At 40.4% G+C, this 19,592-nt stretch overlaps 1 protein-coding gene across 5 annotated transcripts in view; it reads left to right on the top strand.

Annotated features, from left to right (window-relative positions):
* FAM168A (family with sequence similarity 168 member A) overlaps positions 1-19,592 on the top strand; it is a 202,009-nt gene that overhangs the window by 44,475 nt on the left and 137,942 nt on the right. Inside the window, exon 1 of one of the 5 annotated variants that reach the window (XM_089915299.1) lies at positions 1,954-6,574. The exons of the other annotated variants lie outside the window; for them this stretch is intronic. The gene's annotated coding sequence lies outside the window, so the exon portion shown is untranslated. Of the gene's footprint in view, positions 1-1,953; positions 6,575-19,592 lie in introns of those variants that run through there. 5 annotated transcript variants of the gene reach the window in all.

The raw sequence follows: 19,592 nt of genomic DNA, 5'->3' as shown, positions 1-19,592 counted from the left end.
TCGGCTCCTTGGTTGTGGCTGGTGGGCTCCTTAGTTGCAGCCTGTGGGCTCCTTAGTTGCAGCTTGTGGGCTTCTTAGTTGTGGCATGCAAACTGTTAGTCGTGGCATGCATGTGGGATCTAGTTCCCTGATGAGGGATGGAACCCACGTCCCCTGCATTGGAAGGCAGATTCTTAACCACTGTGCCACCAGGGAAGTCCTGGTCACATGGAGATATTAATAGTAATCTCTCAGAGTTGCTGTAGGAGTAAATTATTTAATGCATTTGGAAATCTCTGAGAACTCTTTGTTCATTGGATAGTATTGTAGATCACCCAGTAGAGCTAGGTAGAGGAATGGGCCACAGGATTGGAATGTTTTTAAAGTATATGGAGGAATAAAAGATCTTATTTAAATTACCCTTGAACTTGGTGGTGCTGGGAGTGGGAGAGGATGAGGTAAACCGGCCAGAAGGAGACTGGAGCTGGTAATGATTTCTAGGGGTGGTCTGGGGGAGGAAAGGGAGTCAGGGTTATTAATCAGTGAAGCATTGTTAAGCAGTAGCAATATCTTGGGCAGTGCCAGTGGAGTGTTTTTGTGCTCCTGGAGGAAACATTGTAAACAAATGTCCTAAGTGTCTTTGTCCTGCTTGGTCAATTTGGGGTCTGAAAGACCTGTGGTGAGCCACTCCTCTTTTCTCGTATAGTGGCTCAGTGTTGAGAGCATCCGCATCTCTGGCGACTGGGGATTACCTAGAAAAGTACTTGGTAATGACTCAATCTAGGTACTCCTAGCTGGTAACTTCTAGCAGAGCTGGAGGGGAGGACAGGTCAGGGGCCTAGGCCCTGGTTCTAACACAGGAGAGGTACCTGCTTGGGAAGAAGGTAGCATTTTTGTTGTTGTTTGGCTTTTTTTTTTTTTTTTTAGACAACAGTTGATCACTCCTCAAGGGTTTTGGAATCAGATCGACCTAGATTCACATTGCATCTTTACCATTTATATCATCCTAGATAAGTCAGTATGAAAACAAAATTGTAACATTTACCTTTCAGGGTTACTGTTATGATTAGAGATAATGTTTACAAAGCTCCAACCATAGGGCCCCATGCATATTAGCTGTTCAAGTAAATGATAGTTGTTTTGCTGTTACTAACAATTAACAAGGTTAAGTCAATGAGACCACTTTCATAACACATCTCTCAGATTACCCATGGATTTGCTTGTTTGTGGCCCTTTGGGGGTTCTATGCTTAGTATTTGTTTTAATTAGGACTCAGTTGCATGTAAAATTACTAAATTGGATGTGGATGGAAATGGCAATTGAAGGGAGGGATGGGGGAGACATTGCTGTTTTCCTTTGGCTCCAAGCTCCTAAGGGTTGGCCTTAGTCTTCAGAGTTTTACTTCTTTATCCTTTTTTCCATTTCTTTTATTTTCCCCATTTTTTATCCTTAAGTAACTCTTTTTTGCATTTTGTAATTTTTGAAAAATTGTGGTGAAATATTTATATACACATGTTAAAATTTACCGTTTTAACCATTTTAAAGTGTACCATTCAGTGACATTTAAGTACTTTCACATTGTTATGCAACCATCCTACCATCTATCTCCAGAACATTTTTCCTGTTGCACAACTGAAACTCATTAAACAGTAACTCCCCATTTTCCTCTCCTTCCAGCCCTCAGCAACAACTATTCTACTTTCTGTCACTGTGGAATCATACAGTTTTTGTCATTTTATGAGTGGCTTTCACTTAGCATAATGTCTTCAAGGTTCATCCATGTTGTAGCATGTGTCAGAATTTCCTTTTTAGGGCTGGATAATATTCCATTTTATGTATATACCATTTAAAAAAATCTGTTCATCTGTCAGTGAACACTTAGATTGCCTCTACCTTTTGACTATTGTGAATTTCGCATTGCTTACTTGCTTATCTATCTATCTGTCTATCTATTTATTTATTTTCGGCTGCTTGGGGTCTTTGTTGCTGTGCATGGGCTTTCTCTAGTTGCGGCGAGTGGGGACTCCTCTTCAGTGTGGTGTGTGGGCTTCTCATTGCAGTGGCTTCTCTTGTTGTGGAGCATGGGCTCTAGGAGTGCAGGGTTCAGTAGTTGTGGCATGTGGGCTCAGTAGTTGTGGCACACGGGCTTAGTTGCTCCGTAGCATGTGGGATCTTCCTAGACCAGGGATTGAACCCATGTGCCCTGCATTGGCAGGTGGATTCTTATCCACTGCGCCACCAGGGAAGTACCCCCATTGCTTTTTTTTTTTTTTTTTTTTGTGGCTGTGTTGGGTCTTTGCTGCTGTGCGCCGGCTTCTCATTGCAGTGGCTTCTCGTTTCGGAGCATGGGCTCTAGGTGTGCAGGCTTCAGTAGTTGGCGGCGTGCAGGCTCAGTAGTTGTGACTCACGGGCTCTAGAGCGCAGGCTCAGCAGTTGTGGCGCACGGGTTGAGTTGCTCCGCGGCACGTGGGATCTTCCCGGACCAGGGCTTGAACCCGTGTCCCCTGCATTGGCAGGTGGATTCTTAACCACTGCGCCACCAGGGAAGTCCCCTCATTGCTTTTTATTTTTGCTTTTTTTGTTTTTTTTGCGTTACGCGGGCCTCTCCCTGCTGTGGCCTCTCCCATTGCGGAGCACAGGCTCCGGACGCGCAGACTCAGCGGCCATGGCTCACGGGCCCAGCCGCTCCGGGGCATGTGGGATCCTCCCGTACCGGGGCACGAACCCGCGTCCCCTAGCATTGGCAGGCGGACTCTCAACCACTGCGCCACCAGGGAAGCCCCCTCATTGCTTTTTAATATAACAGCAAGTCCCCCTCTCTCTTTTTCTTTTTCTTCACAAATATTTATAGAGCACCTTTTTCATGTTCACTGTTTTTAGTATTGGAGACATGGCAGTGAACAAGACAAAGCGTTTGGAGCTTACATTCTGCTGATGAGAATGGGTCCCCCTTTGGAGTCTTGCGGGGGCTGGTGCTCTGATTTGCAGAGTTTGTGTCAGGCCAGAGTTTGTATCAGTAGTGTACTACCATCTTGAATGTTGCTGCCCTTAGACCCATTTTTCCTTTGTGTCTCAACTTTGGCACCTTCTCTCAGAGGCCTTATATGAGCCCCCAGGCTGAATTGTTTGCTCCTACTCTGTGCTAACCACCTTTCACTTATCTTTACCATAATGCTACCTAACTGTCTCTTCTGCTGGAGTTATCTCCTACTGGACTGGCACCCTTGTTGATTGGTTCATGTGCAGCTGCTTGGCTATAGTACATCAGGCATTCAGGTCCTTTGGGACAGGCCCCTGATGACTTCTGCAACCATGTCTTTCACCACTGCCCGCCTTGCACTTTGTACTCTAGCAACACTGAAATGAATATCATTTCCCCAGATAAATTGTTAAATTGTTTCTATTCTCTAGACTGTGCCTTTTTCCTAGAATGCCCTTCTCCCCTTCTCCAGGTTCATGCCTTTTTCCTTTAAATGAGTCGTCTTTCAGAAAGCCTTTGTGGACCCTCTCTAAACTATTTTGCCACATTCTTTTTGCTGGCTTCTGTCATGGTCTTTAAAACACTGTATGGTAATTGACTGGTTTCATGCCATCAAGGAACTCACAGATTTTAGCACTAGGTATTAGCTGGATTTCTGCCGTCTTCTTCCAGTCATCAAGCTTCAGTCCTCACCTCACTCATTGAACTTGACTTTGCTGTTGACAGACATTCTGGAAATGAAAGTGACCTCCTGGGAATCTGATTGGATTTCCTTCTTATTGCTCTCCCATTGTGTTTCACCCTTGTAGTTTTGTCAGTTCTCACTAGGATTAACGTAATCCTTCTGTATAGAAATAATATGCCTTTTACATTCTTCTCACCTGGCAGAGAGTCCAAAGATCTTGATCAATCCTGATGGTATTTAATATTCTGACTTTTCTTCTGTAAATCTCCTCCACCCTGTGGTTTTTTTGAAAAATGCCTATTATGGAAAATTGGAAAACTTGGCAGCATCTCCCTATAGCCTATTCTTCCTACGTCCTACCATGCAGAAATAAACTTTAAAAATTTTCAGCATTTAAAAAAGTTTTTTTCCTGTTTTATATAAAGATCATTATATATACTGTTTGTGGAGTGCTTTTTAATTTAATATTAGGTTATAAGCATTTTTCAGTGTCAAATTTTTTTGTTCAGTATCTATGACTATGCATTGCATGATGTGATTTATTTACTCATAACCTTATTGTTGGACATGTAAGTTACTTTCCATTTTTGGATATTATAATACTGGGATAAGCATCTTTGTAAATTTTGGTCTGTATTTTTTGTTAGCTTTATTCAGATAAAAATTTAGGAATACAGTAATTGGGATAAAGGTATACTATTTTTAAGGCTCTTGCTATATACTGTCAAGTTGTTCTCCTAGTTCATTGCAGGGACTCAATAAATATAATATTTGTTAAAGGAAAGAATAAATACTCCCTCAAAAGACTGTACCTAGTCATGCTTTCAACAGGAGGGAATGAGTACCTGTAACCCTCATACTGCCTTTCATATTTGACCCTATAAGCACCCTCTGTCCTTATTTGTTCATAGTTAGGGCTTTATTCTCTTGTTAGTTTCAGATTTAGTTGCTTTGTCTATTTTCAGATCACGTAAAATCAGGTCTTTGCTCCTTCTTTCTCAAAGAAGAGACACTTTCTCCTTATTTGGTCATGTTCCTTCTTCACCCTTGCATCATTCGTTGGTAGTATCTTCTGACTCAGCGGTCTCTTCCTGTAACCACAGAGTATGGAAAAACTTGACCAGTCTCATAGGTAATGTTTAAAATATGGAAAGAGAGTAAGCCCTAGTAGAAGAAAATCTAGTACTAGTTTCTGAGAGACCAAAGGGGATTCTTGTTTCTGTCCTAGCTGAGTGATCTTAACCTTTATTCACTCTGGGACTGTTTCTTATCTGTGAGACAGACCTACAAGAATACTTTCCCTATTTACCACATAGGCTTGGTTGGATTAATCAGTTCTTGGTGTGATTAATCAATTCAAAATACATTCTTTTTTTTTTTAAAGGAATGTATCAGTGTTGATTTTTATTTCTACACTTATTTACTGGACAGAAGAAAATTATCTCTCTTGATTCGTTTTATACAAGTTAACTTCTAATTTTTTTTTTCACAATACATTCTTATTGAATGGCTGCTGTGTGAAGATTGTATGATAAATTCAGAGAGGTGTTCCTCTTGTCACAGAACTATGATATCTTCAGTTCATTCATTCAACCAGTCATCCATTATTTATTCAGCTGGTCAGCAGATGTTTATTGAGGTTTTATGCTAAATATTAATGGAGAGGAAGACAGCAGATAAGTTGTAGTTCAGTGTTGGTAGTAACAACAAGAGCAACTAACAGTTAATGATTGCCTACTATGTGCCGGGCACTATTCTAAGCCCTTTACCTGTATTAATTCATTTAATTGTCACAATAAACTTTTAAGGTACATGCATAATTACTGTTCTATACAAATTACAGTAAGGTACAAAGGAGAATGTAAAAATAGTTAACCATTTAGTGAATGCCCACATGAGCCAAATATTCTTTAGATAGTTTATGTACATTTTCTTTCATCCTCACCGCAACTCTGTAGGTTTAGGTATTATCATTTTACACCTGAGAAAGTAGAGTCTCAGGAAGATAAAGAAATGTGTTAATTTCATACAGTGTGTAAGAGGTAGAGTTGGAATTGAACCCACTTTTAGTCCAGTTCCAAAGCCTTGGCCCTTAAGATTTTATTGGTTCAAGGCAGGAGGGTAGGTAAAGCTCTCTAGGCTAAGGAATTATGGGATCAAAGATATCAGAGTCCATTGTCTTTTAAGAGAATTGGAGGTAAACTGAAAGTACTTTCTTAAAATTGTGAGATTGTGCCTTCCATTTCCCCATATATCCCCACCTTTCCGGGACAGGCTAAGTAATCCTCTTATACCAGTGTGAGCATGTAGATAGTTTTTTTTTTTTTTTTTTTGCGGTACGCGGGCCTCTCACTGTTGTGGCCTCTCCCGTTGCGGAGCACAGGCTCCGGATGCACAGGCTCAGCGGCCATGGCCCACGGGCCCAGCTGCTCCGCGGCATGTGGGATCTTCCCAGACCGGGGCACGAACCTGTGTCCCCTGCATCGGCAGGCAGACTCTCAACCACTGCGCCACCAGGGAAGCCCATGTAGGTAGTTTTTAAGTACTGTACTTGTGACTCTTGCTGTTTGTTGATGGCACATGGCAGTTCTGAATGCTTTAGCCAAGTGCCTAATAACTGAAAATGTTATATTCATTCAGGACAGCTGCACCATGTAACCAGATGGGATTTTAAATGGACATGTTCATATTTTTAAAGCTAATTAAAAAATGTCAATTTGCAACCTGATGTTGCCATGTTAGAATTAATTTTTTTCTCCAATAAAGAATAGGCAGTGTTTCGTTAAACTCCTGTTAAATTGTTCACACTTGTTGCACACTGCACAGATGTGCTCAGCTGGCTGAAGTGGTTTTCCAAGATTGTGTGCGGTGAAAAAGAGAAAAATGTACAGTTTTAGTCTGAAGTCCAGAATGGCTATTGAATAAAAAGAGTGAGTATGATATTTTAGAGTTTATGTAACTGACTTTAATAGTTGCTTTTGTAGTTGTGCTATATAATTGAATCATGGTGTTACAGCTTTGAGTGGCATAGACTAATGGAGAGAGACCCATTTAAAATAGGTTGTGTTTAAAACTATTTGCATCAGATGGGCCTTGTCTCATCACTTTTTTTTTTCCCCCATTTTTGAAAAAGAATTGTGGTAAAATATACTGTCTCTTCACTTTTTGCAGCAACTTCCTGACTGGTCTCCCTGCTTCTGTCTCACCTCCCCCAAATCATCCTCCATACTGCTGCTCTGTGAGTTTTAATGTAGCTTTCACTCCTCTTTCCTGCTTTAAAACTTTCGGAGGTTTCCCATAGCTTTGATGATAAAATTCAAACTCCTTAGTTTAGCTTGCAGATCTTTTTCATGATTCGGCCTCTGCTTGCCTCATTAGCCTCAAATTATCTTTCTCATGTTGTTCCAGCCAACCTGAACTACTTGACATTTACTGTCAAGTCAAATTCCTATACCTTCATCAATGACGTTGTCTCTATTTGTGACACCCTCTCGCCCTTTCTTCATCTCCCAACCTTTTAATTTCCTTTCAAAATGTAGCTTGGGTTCATTTCTAAGCAGCCTCCCTTGTGGTTCCCCCACCCTTTGCCACATCACACCACTGGATTCTGAGCCTGTCCTTTGTGTTCTTCATAGTTTCTGGTATTTCCCCTTATCATAGAGCACTTCGCACTTTGTGTTATTCCAATTTAAATTTCTATCTGCCCAAACTAGAACTTATTTGTTTCTCTTTCTTTAGCCCCTAGCCCTTATAGATGTTCAGAAAATGTGCCAAATGACTACTTTTTAATATAAAGAGCATACTTTATATTTTTTATATAGAGAGGATATATTGATTTGAGTCCCCAAAAGTGTGATAAATTTTGAACAGTGTCTCTCTGTTTTTATTTCTGCCGAGTTGTAAGATTGTTCCAGTATTTGAAAGAAATTCCTTTTACAATCAACTGCAGTTTAATTACTTGCCAAACTTGAAACAAGAAATAAGCTTCTTCTTTATCAAGTCTTACATTAAACAGTGGAGCCTTGGTTTGGGGAGAGGGACTGAACAAAGGCTTTCTCATTACCTCTAGCTATCGTGGTTCCTACCTCTTTCCACAAGTTGGGATGATGGTGGGTAATTATACTGATTCTAGCCTATAAGGAACATTGAACTTATGGAGCAGAGACTCTGGTGGGCTGTGATAATACGAAAGGTGGGACAAGCTCTCTGTTACCCAGTGTCATTCCTAAGAGACATTTACTGGGAGTTTAGTAAGTGCTAGATGCTGCGATAGAGAAATGAATTAGGCATAGCTCCTGCCAAACTGCCCGCTAGACTGTGTTCCTCAGAAAACATACACAATCTAGACACAGCCCTGTCCAATTGAACTTTCTGCAGTGATGGAAATATTCTATATCTGGGTTATCCAGTGTGGTAGTCACCAGCCATATGTGGCTGTTGAGTGCTTGAAATATAGCTAGTGAGGCTGAGGAACTGAATTTTAAATTTTATTTAGTTTTAGTTAACATAAATTTGAATTTAAGAAGGTATGTGTGGCTAATGTATGGGAAAGCAAACATCCAGAAGGGCAAATTGGTAGGTAGACAGGCATGTAAGTAAGGAAGTATAATTAAGTGTATGTAATAGGTGCTATGATAGAAATATATATAGGGTTCGGTCAGATAATATCTGGGGTAAAGTGGAACCCAAAGGAAGAAGTAGATTAGTCAATTCTGGCAGTGGGGAGAGGGATTTAAGAAAAGTTTCATACCTTTATGAGTCTTAAAAGATGAATGGGTATACCTGATTGTCACATGCTAGCTTAAACAGTTACCACTGTCTTAGAGCATTCACAGGTTACTAGTTTTCCAAGAATCAAGACATAGTAAAACATAGTTACTCTTGAAACGTCGCTGTACACAGTGTAATCTTATCTTTGATTCAAAAAGAAATTTGGAGATAGGAACTTGTAAAAGTTTGGAGATAGATCATTATTTTTTTTTGATCATTATTATGAGAGCACTTATTGTATAAAATTGATGAGAAAGCTGGTAAATTGGTAATCCCTTTATTATATAATATAATAACTTATATTAGTTGGCACTTGCACTTTAAAATGGAAAAAAATGTACAATTTTTGCATGAACAAACAGCATTTACTAGAGATAGGCTAGTTTTCTAGCCACTGGCAATAGAGTAACACAGGTATGTTCTTGCTGTAATGAGAGTTACTGGTTGGAGGAGCACACCATACATACCCTTGTATTCTTTTTAATTAATTTTTTTTTTTTTGGCTGTGTAGGATCTTAGTTGCGGCACACGGGATCTTCATCGAGGCATGTGGGATCTTTTGTTGTGGTGCACAGGCATTTCTCTAGTTGTGGCGTGTGGGTTTTCTCTCTCTAGTTGTGACACACGGGCTCCAGGGCACATGAGCTCTGTAGTTGTGGTGCGTGGGTTCCAGAGTGCGTGGGCTCTGTAGTTTGCGGCACGTGGGCTCTGTATTTGAGGCACATGAGCTCAGTAGTTGTGGCGCGTGGGCTTAATTGCCCCATGGCATGTGGGATCTTAGTTCCCTGACCAGGGATTGAACCCGCGTCCCCTTCATTGTAAGGTGGATTCTTTACCACTGGACCACCAGGGAAATCCCCATACCCTTGTATTGATCTATGTGTGGATATATGCCCTCTATGTAAAGATAACAACATGGTATTGTTGAATACGGGATGAGAGCTATGGATAGTACTGCCTTAAGTCAGGAAAGGAGATGAACACTATGATCTGGGTCAATTATAACAGATTTTGTAAAAATGGATGGGACCTGAGTTGTTTCATGAAAGGTGAATTGAACTTAGGTAAACCAAATTTTGGTGGTGATGAGTCTCATGGGAACTGCAGCAACAAAGGTGCTGAAGCAGGTTTTCAGGGCATACTTAAGGGGCAGAGGGCTTCATGTTTGGCAGGTGCTCAGAGTTCTTGAAAAGGTGTATCTGGAAAGAAAGGCAAGAGCCAGTTTACAGAAGGACCTTACCTGCTAATTAAGGTGTATAGAGTTTATTCTGAAGGTAGTGGGGAGCTGCTGATAGGTTTTATTAGGGACTTGCTGTCATTGTTTTTTTCCAGAAGCAGTTGTGGGTTATCTAGAGCTCTTGGGGAGATGGCCTGCAGATGCACCATACTTTTGTGTGTGTGGGTATTTATGAGGAATTATGGATTGCATCATGGTGCTTATAGGAACCCTCCTTGTGTAGTACTAGTACACTGGAAAAGATGGATAAGCTCTTTCTTTTAATCTGACTTTATTCATTTATGCAATTATTTATATATTCAAATATGAGTGCTTCTCTGTGCCAGGTTCTGTGCCTGGGGATCTAGATGTAAGTTATAATTTCTGCCCTTAAGGAGCTCATAATCACGTTTTCGTCTGGCGTGAGTTTTTGTTTGATAAATCAGGGGCACCTGACCCATCCTGAGGACTAAGGATGAGGGCCCCAGTGGGTGGTGCTGACCATCCATTTTAGATATTCCCTAGTCCCCACCACATGGCAGTGACTCCTTTTCCTCCCCAGTAGATGCTTATTTCTCCTCTCACTTTGCCAGCCAGAGAATTCTTGCTTCCCCTGCAGCCTGCTGCCTGGCTAGAACACTGTGGCTTTTTCTATTTCTGTCACTTTATGTTAATTAAGCTAATTGTGGCTTAAAAAAATTTTCCACCTGCGTATGTGTCTGTTTGTCTAAGGGAGAATAGAGGAGAGGAAGTAGTCTCTATGCAAGTTTCTGAGCAAAATGAGCTCTGCTGCAAGCATCCCAGCTGCTAGGTGAGCCAGAAGTGCTCCCAAGATATCCCAGGATTATGAACGTCCTTGTGAGGACCAAGACAAAACCAGTTAATAAGATAGCTAAGAAAAACAAAGTGTAAACTTTAAAAAATTGCCATTTGTTTGGAATAAGCCAACAAACCAGACATTTCAAGCATGAAGGAAAAAAGGAATAAAGTAACATTTATTGAGGAGCAGCCCCTGATCTAAGTGCTTTGCATATAATTCCTACATCAACTCTTCTTTTTTTTTAAACAATTTTATTGATTTATTGATTGATTGGCTGTGTTAGGTCTTTGTTGCAATGCGCGGGCTTCTCATTGTGGTGGTTTCTCGTTGCGGAGCATGGGCTCTAGAGCGCGCAGGCTTCAGTAGATGCGGCGCGTGGGCTCAGTAGTTGTGGCTCGTGGGCTCTAGAGTGCAGTCTCGGTAGTTGTGGCTCATGGGCTTAGTTGCTCCGCGACATGTGGGATCTTCCCAGACCAGGGCTTGAACCCTTGTCCCCTGCATTGGCAGGCGGATTCTTAACCACTGTGCCACCAGGGAAGCCTCCCTACATCAACTCTTGAAGATAGGTAATATTTCTTGCTGATGAGGAAATTAAAGTTTAGAGAGGTGAAATAGAAGGTCAGAATTTGAATCCTGGCTCCTTTACTTCTTTCCCTTTGCTTTTTAGCTGTGAGATCTTTGCAAGCTACTTAACCGCCTGATTCTCACTTTACTTGGTGGTTAAAAAAAAAAAAAAAAGGAAGGGTGGCAGCCAATAATACTTAAGTCAAATGATTCTTTTTTAGGATTAAATGAAAAACCTCCTGTGAAAAAATCTAATTCAGAAACATAGTAGGTGCTCAGTTAAGTTTGGTTGAATGTGAACCTTTTGACACTTTGTTTAATCAGTGATTCCTTTTAAGGAACAGATTAAAATTCCTAGAAGGACTAAGATGTTTTTACAAAGAAACATGGAGACTTAAATGCAGTCTAGGATTAAATAAATACAGCTAACAGGTATATTTATTATTTGGTGTATTATGTTTATTTGATAGAAGCAACAGGAGAGAAAGGAACTTATGTGCTGAGGAGGCTTCACTGACCTTCCTTGAATAATAAGGTCTGATTATGCAGAAAGTTAGAAAGTTAGTTCCACGTACCCTCTCTTCCATCATCAAGCTCCTCCTTAGGTCCCCTTCATGCTGTTGGCACTTTAGTTTGGCTTATTGTGCTGCTTTTTTTTTTTCTTTTTTAAAGTTTCTGCTTTTCAGATAAATAAGCACTGACACATAAGTCATAAACTATGAGGTATGAGGGAATAAAGAACTTAAGTAGAAACTAGGGATATTTGCTTAGTGTTGGGCATGGAGTTAAGTTATAGCATCCATTTGTGGGATGGGGATACAGAGTGTGATGTTTGTTCTGCAGAGCCTTGGGCTAAAGGGGACAGTCCTTTGCCCAGAGCAAATATGAAAACTACTCAAAAGTACAAAGTGCCACAAAGTAGGATGGTGGCACTTTGAATCTGACAGTATTGGAGGGCAGTATTGAATTTGGGATGCTGGAGTCTCGGGCAGAGGGGGTCTTAATAGATTGTGTGTGTGTGTTTCCTGCCTGTGATGATCTAGAACTGTCATTATTTTGCTTTTTCTTTTATGGGCTGCATTGGGGCATGGTTCCGAAGGGAGTGACTGTGGAGCCAGCTACATTTAATTATGTACTTTTTTTACAAGAATGCTCTTGATGTTTCCACAATGCTTTTAATCTGCTATATTGGTTGTATAGTATGTCTGCTTCTAATGTGGCTCTGTTCAGTTGAAAGCTTAGGTCGTCAGGACTAGCCTGAGTAGTTATCTTTGTCAACTTCTATCTGTGATATTTAATATAGTATTTTATGCTGTAGTATAGTGGTTAAGGGCCTGGGCTATAGAGTCAGACTGCCTGAGTTTGAATTCAGTCTGAGTTAACTAGCTATGTGATCTTGAGCAAGTGGGTTGGCCTTACTAGGCTCAGCCTTCTCATTTGTGAAAGAGAGGTCTAATAGTTGGGGTTATGGTCAGGGTTAAGTGAAATAATGTGCTCGCTCATAGTAAACACTCATAAACATTAGCTATTATTATAATTTTACTTGAAGTAACATTACCACATATGCCTAGCTTATCTATTTATTCATAAATAAATAAATTGTGGCTCATAAAATTTACCATTTTTTTAACTATACAGTTCAATGATATTAAGCACATTAATATTCTTGTGCAACCTTCCCACCATCCATCTCCAGAACTCTCTTCATCTTGCAAAAGTAAAACTCTACACCCATTGAACAACCACCCCCCATTGTCCCCTCCCCCAACTCCTGGCAGCCACCATTTTACTTCCTGTCCCTGTGATTTTGACTACTCAAAGTACCTCATATAAGTGGAAGCATACAGTAGTTTTCTTTTGTGACTGGCTTATTTCACTTAGCATAATGTCCTCAAGGTTCATCCATGTTGTAGCATATGACAGAATTTCCTTCCTTTTTAAGGCTGAATAATTGTATATATACACCAGATTTCGCTTATCCCTTCACTGTTAATGGATACTTAGGTTGCTTACACATTTTAGCTATTGTGAATAATGCTGCTATGAACACAGGTGTACAAACATCTCTTTGAGACCCTGCTTTTAGTTTTTTTGAGTATATACCCAGAAATGAAACTGCTAGATCATATGGTTATTCTTTGTTTAATTTTTTGAGGAAACATAGTGTTTTCCACAGCAGCAATACCATTTTACATTTCCACCAATGGTGCACAAGGATTCCAATTTCTCCACATCCTCACCAACACTTGTTATTTTCTGTTTTTTTTTTTTTTTTTTTTTTTTGGTAATAGCCATCCTAATGAGTGTGAGGTGGTATCTCATTGTGGTTTTGATTTGTGTTTCTTTAATGATTAGTGATATTGAGCATCATTTCAGTGCTTATTGAGCATTTATATATCTTCTTTGGAGAAATGTCTGTTCAGGTCCTTTGCCCATTTTTGAATCAGGTTTTTGTTGTTGTTATTGTGAGTTTTAGGAGTTATCTATATATTCTGGATATTAATCCTTTATCAATATATGATTTGCAAATATTTTCTTCCATTCTATGGGTTGCCTTTTTACTCTGTTGATAATGTCTTTTGATGCACAACAGCTTACTTTTTAATATGTATGCAGGTTTTCTTAAATTTTACTTTTATTTTTTATAAATTTATTTATTTATTTTTGGCTGCGTTGGGTCTTCGTTGCTGCGTGCGGGCTTTCTCTAGTTGCGGCGAGTGGAGGCTACTCTTCGTTGTGCTGCGCATGCTTCTCATTGCAGTGGCTTCTCTTGTTGCAGAGCGTGGGCTATAGGTGTGCGGACTTCAGTAATTGTGGCAGCCGGGCTCAGTAGTTGTGGCTCACAGGCTGTAGAGCACAGGCTCAGTAGTTGATGGTGCACGGGCTTAGTTGCTCCGCGGCACGTGGGATCTTCCCAGACCAGGGTTTGAACCCTGTCCCCTGCATTGGCAGGCAGATTCTTAACCCCTGCGCCACCAGGGAAGCCCCTTAAATTTTACTTTTAAGTTAACAGTAGAGTTGACCTTTCTGTGTCAGAATTTAATAATGCTTAGATTTGTGTAATCACTACCACAGTCAAAGTACAGAATAGTTCCATCACCCCAAAAAACTTCCTTGTCACAGCCTAGCTTTTTAATAAGTGCCTTTGGTGGTATCATTAAGATGTCTTGTTTCAGGAATTACCAAGGTCAGTTACAAACCCGTCTGAAGTGTGCATGGTTCTTGATTGGTTTACTGGGGAATGCTGTGAACTTTTTTTTGTCTTTCTTTCTTTTTTTTCCCCCACATAGGTGACCTTGGGAATCAGATCCAGCCAACTCTTTTTTCATGTAGCATAGCACTGCTGACCCAGTAGTTAAACGCAGGGATATTGGATTTTGTGTTATACAGTTTTGATCATCATTCTGTTAATCTGTGATTATAAATGTGTTCTTATGATCTCTTAGTTCTTAGTACTTACTTTTATGAGTAAGTGCTACAGCTAGGTCTTAATTATGCTTACTAGCAAGAAGTTGGGCTTGAGCGGTCAGAAAGAGCCCTAGATTTGGAGATAGTGAATGCAGGACCAACTCCTGGCTCTGATAATTTACTATAGGTCTGAAATCATTTATTTATTTGGCTGCACCATGCGGCGTGAGGGATCTTAGTTCCCCGACCAGGGATTGAACCTGTGCCCCCTGCATTGGGAGCGTGGAGTCTTCACCACTGGACCATCAGGGAAGTCCCTAAATCATTTAACTTTTATGGGCTATGGATTTCTTACCTGCAAAATGGATGAGTTGATAACTCCTGTCTCACAGCCTTTTTGGTTGTATTGAGTAAAATAAAGTGAGAGTTATCTAGCCTTCAATAAATGTTAACTTTTCTTTTTCCTTAAAATTTTTTTTTATTTACTGTTTTACAAAAACTATTTTAATTTTTAGAAATTCCATATATTTGGCAACCACAGCCAAGGCCAGTCTCATCTGTGCTTGGCTTTTATAAGCTCTTATTTTATCTCCTAATGCCAAGGACGTGTTCAAAGTCTGTCCGAAGATGAGCTCTGGTGAGCAATTTGATAGCTGCTGCTGTGAGATGAAAATCCTACCCTGAATAAATGTTAATTTGAATGTGAATGGTAAGAATGTTGATAAATGGAACCTGAAATAAACCCCAGATTATTTTTTTAAAGTTTTTTTTACTTTATTGAGCTATAATCCATGTACCATACAATTTGCCCATTTAAAGTGTACAGTTCAGTGCTTTTTTATTCACAGAATTGTGCAGCCATTGTCACAGTCAATTTTAGATCATTTTCATTACCCGCAAAAGAAACATGTACCCTTTAGCAGCCACCCATACTTCTCCCATCTCCACCAGCCCTAGGCAACCAGTAATCTATCTTCTTTTTTTAAAAAATAAATTTATTTATTTATTTATTCCACCCCATACTTCTCCCATCTCCACCAGCCCTAGGCAACCAGTAATCTATCTTCTTTTTTTAAAAAATAAATTTCTTTCTTTCTTTCTTTCTTTCTCTCTTTCTTTCTTTCTTTCTTTCTTTTTTTCTTTCTTTCTGTGTTGGGTCTTTGTTGCTGCGCGCAGGCTCTTTCTAGTTGCGGCGAGTGTGGGCTATTCTTTGTTGTGGTGTGTGGGCTTCTCATTGTGGTGGCTTCTCTTGTGGAGCACGGGCTCTGGGCACACGGGCTTCAGCAGTTGTGTCACGTGGGCTCAGTAGTTGTGGCTTGCGGGATTTAGAGCGCAGGCTCAGTAGATGTGGCGCACGGGCCGAGTTGCTCTGCGGCATGTGGGATCTTCCTGGACCAGGGTTCAAACCCATGTCCCCTGCATTGGCAGGGGGATTCTTAACCACTGTGCCACCAGGGAAGTCCACTAATCTATCTTCTACAGTAGATTTGCCTATTCTGGATATTTCATATAAAAGTTATCATATAGTAGTTGGCTTTTTATGACCAGACTTCTTTCATTTAGTATAATGTTTTCAAGGTTCATCCATGTTGTAGCATGTATCAATACTTCATTCCTTTTTACTGCAAAATATTCCATTGTATGGATATACCACATTTATTTATCTATTCATCAGTTAATAGACATTTGGGTAGTTTCTGCTTTTTAGCTATTATGAATAATGCTGCTGTGAACATTTGTATATGAAGTTTTTGTGTGGATATTTGTTATATGTTTTCATTTCCCTTAGGTAGAAGAAATGAATTCTAGGAGTGAAATTGCTGGATCACAGGGTAATTTTATGTTTAACCCTTTGAGGAACTTCAGACTGTTTTGTGAAGTGGCTGCACCATTTTATTCCCCCCAGCAGTGTATGAGGGTTCCGGTTTCTCCATATCCTCTCCACCACTTGTCTTTTTTATTTTGGTCATCCTAGTGAATGTGAATTGAATGGTATTTCACTGTGATTTGGTTTGTATTTCCTTGATGGCTAATGATGCTGAGTGTCTTTTCATGTGTTTATTATCCATCTTATTACTATTTTTATGTACCTCTCTATGTTTTACTACCTAGCTAGGTAATATCCTTCTTTAATAAGATGGTGCTCTGTACCTAAAGGTGCTTATTAATACTTACTGATTTGTTAGCTGATTATAAGAGGATCCCAGAAGAAGAAGAATATGGCTTCATTTTACCATTCTCTCCTTTTTAAATTACTTCTACATTATCACTAGTTGAATTGAAAGTTCTGAGAGAGGATATCCAGAATTGAGAGATTTTCATTTGAAAATAATATTTAGTCTGTTTAGGGGAAGACTAGATTGAGGACATAAGATATTAATACAAAATAATTAATGGCTAAATTGCTGGTATGGATTATAGAGCACATACAATCTTGGCACTGGGGATATAGCAGTGAATAAATTAAAGTCCCTGATTTCAATGGCACTCTAGTGGGCAGAGATATGAAAAATTAGGCAATGTATGGGGAAAGGGAGTTATTGAAAAGGAGTCTGTTTTACTTTTATTATTTTATTTTATTTTTGGCTGTGCCGCACAGCTTGCAGGATCTTAGTTCCCCAACCAGGATTGAACCTGGGCCTCTGGCAATAAGAGTGCCAAGTCCTAACCACTGAACCGCCAGGGAATTCCCAGGAGGGGTCTCTTTTAGATATGATTGGTTGACCTAGGCCTTTTTGGTGAGGTGAAATTTGAGAAGAGATGTTATGAAATAAAGGAACACGTCATATTAAAAGTTTGAGGGAAGAATGCTTTAGGCAGAGAGAACTGTAAGCATTAAATCCCTGAGGTGGGGTTGTGCTCAGTTTATCAATGAACAACAAGGAGGGAAAGAATGTTCCTGCTGTTCACATTAAGGAGTCCAGTGCTTGCATATTCTTGGTCTTTGCTTTTGGCCACTTCAGAGTGGTTCCCAAACAACATGAATGTTGGTGTTAAAATTTAATTTTACTGCAGTGTGGCTGAAGTGTAATGAGCAAAGAGGACAGTGGTAGTGGGTAAGATCAGATAGGTAGAATGGATCCAGATTACATGGTGTCTTGTAGCCCATGGTAATAACCTTTATTTTATTCTGGTTGAGATGAGAAACCATTGCAGGATTTCGAACAGAGTAGAGTGACATGCTCTAATTGAATTTAAAAGGATCATTTTGGCTTCTGAGGAGAGAGGGATAGGGGATGGATAGGGCAAGGGCAGAGGCAGGGGAATCAGATAGGAAGCTCTAACAAGAGTTAGGGAATGAGATAAAGGAAACTTGAGACAGTGTGGTAGCAGTAGAGGTGGTAAGAAATTGTTGGAATCAGGATATGTTTTGAAAGTAGAGCTGACAGAATTTGCTGGTAGATTGAGGATTATGAGATTAAGAAAATAGTCAATGGAAGGTTTTTGACTTGAGTGACTATAAGATTGGAGTTGCTGTTTTCAGAGATGGGAAAGGCTGGCAGGTGCAGGTTTGTAGAGGGGGGTCAAGTGTTTGATTTTAGACATATTACATTTCAGATGGCTGTAAGACAACCAAAAGGAGATGTTGGGTAGGCAGTTGGATATACAAGTCTGGAATTCAGAGAAGTCCAGGTCAGAAATGGAAATCATTAGTATATGTAAAGTCATGGAGTAGATGTGATCACCCAAGAAATGTGTATAGATAGAGCAGAGAAGAGATCTGACATTTGAGCTCTGGACACGCTGACCTAGGTGGTGGTGGGGCGGGGGTAGGGTTGAGAAGATCAAAGGATCAGCCAGTGAAGTACAAGAAGAATCAAGAGAAAGTGGAGTACCAGAGGTCAACTAGTTTGGGGGGTAATGGCAGGTGTCCCAGCTTGGTTGCCTGGAGACCTAGAGTCTAATTATTTTTCTGTTCTAAATAACTGTGGGACATTGGACAGTTCACTTTACCTTTTTGGGCCTTAGAGTGATCTCTGAAGTGAAAGCCTTGACTAGATTGTCTCTAAACTTTTTCTCATTGTCATAATTTCTCATCATATATTTACATAACACATTATAGTTTGCATAAAACATTTTCATGTGTTTATTGGATTTAATCATCATAATAGATCTATGGGCCTTATTTTTTTATACCCACTTTACAGATAAAATTAAAGAAGTTTAGAGACTTGTCCAAAGTCACACAGTCATAGTCAGTTAGAGACTTGAACCCACATCTGCCTGATTGCAAAGCCAGTGCTCCTTATGCTATGTAACAAGTACTTTTTTTTTTTTTTTTTGTGGTACGCGGGCCTCTCACTGTTGTGGCCTCCCCCATTGCGGAGCACAGGCTCCAGACGCGCAGGCCCAGCGGCCATGGCTCACAGGCCCAGCCACTCCGCGCCATGTGGGATCTTCCCGGACCGGGGCATGAACCCGTGTCCCCTGCATCGGCAGGCGGACTCTCAACCACTGCACCACCAGGGAAGCCCTGTAACAAGTACTTTTTTACACTAATATTCTAGAGCTCTGTGATTTTGATCACAGGATTCATTCATTGATTCACTGAATATTTGTTGAGCACCTGCAATGTACTAGTCACTGTTCTAAGCACAGGGGATACAGTTGTGACCAAGAAAAAGTCCTTGTCCTCAAAAATCTTTCATTCTAGGGGCTTTCCTGGTGGCGCAGTGGTTGAGAGTCCGCCTGCTGATGCAGGGGACACGGGTTTGTGCCCCGGTCCGGGAAGATCCCACATGCCGCGGAGCAGCTAGGCCCGTGAGCCATGGCCGCTGAGCCTGCACGTCCGGAGCCTGTGCTCCGCAACGGGAGAGGCCACAACAGTGAGAGGCCTGCGTACCGCAAAAAAAAAAAAACAAAAACCAAAAAACTTTCATTCTAGTGGGAGAGACTGACAGTAAGCAAACAAATAAACTAATAAATAATACAATTTTAGTGTCATAATAAAAAAATAAAGCAAAGTAAGGGAACAGTATATGTTGTGGGGGATGATCAAGAAAAGCTTCTCTGAAGAGATGGCGTTTGAGAAGAGCCCTGAATGATCTAGAGTAGAAAACGTTGAGAAGATGCGAAGGTAGAGGAAATAGCAAGCAGAAAGGTCCAGAGGTAGGAGTCTGCTAGCTGTGTTTGAGGAACCTCAAGAAGGCCACTATTGGTTGGACAGGAG

Source organism: Delphinapterus leucas, chromosome 7 (assembly GCF_059928025.1).
Source record: "Delphinapterus leucas isolate spDelLeu-1000000601 "Yukka" chromosome 7, BTC_Dleu_Yukka2, whole genome shotgun sequence".
Lineage (NCBI taxonomy): Eukaryota > Metazoa > Chordata > Mammalia > Artiodactyla > Monodontidae > Delphinapterus > Delphinapterus leucas.
This window is presented reverse-complemented; position numbering and strand designations above follow the sequence as displayed.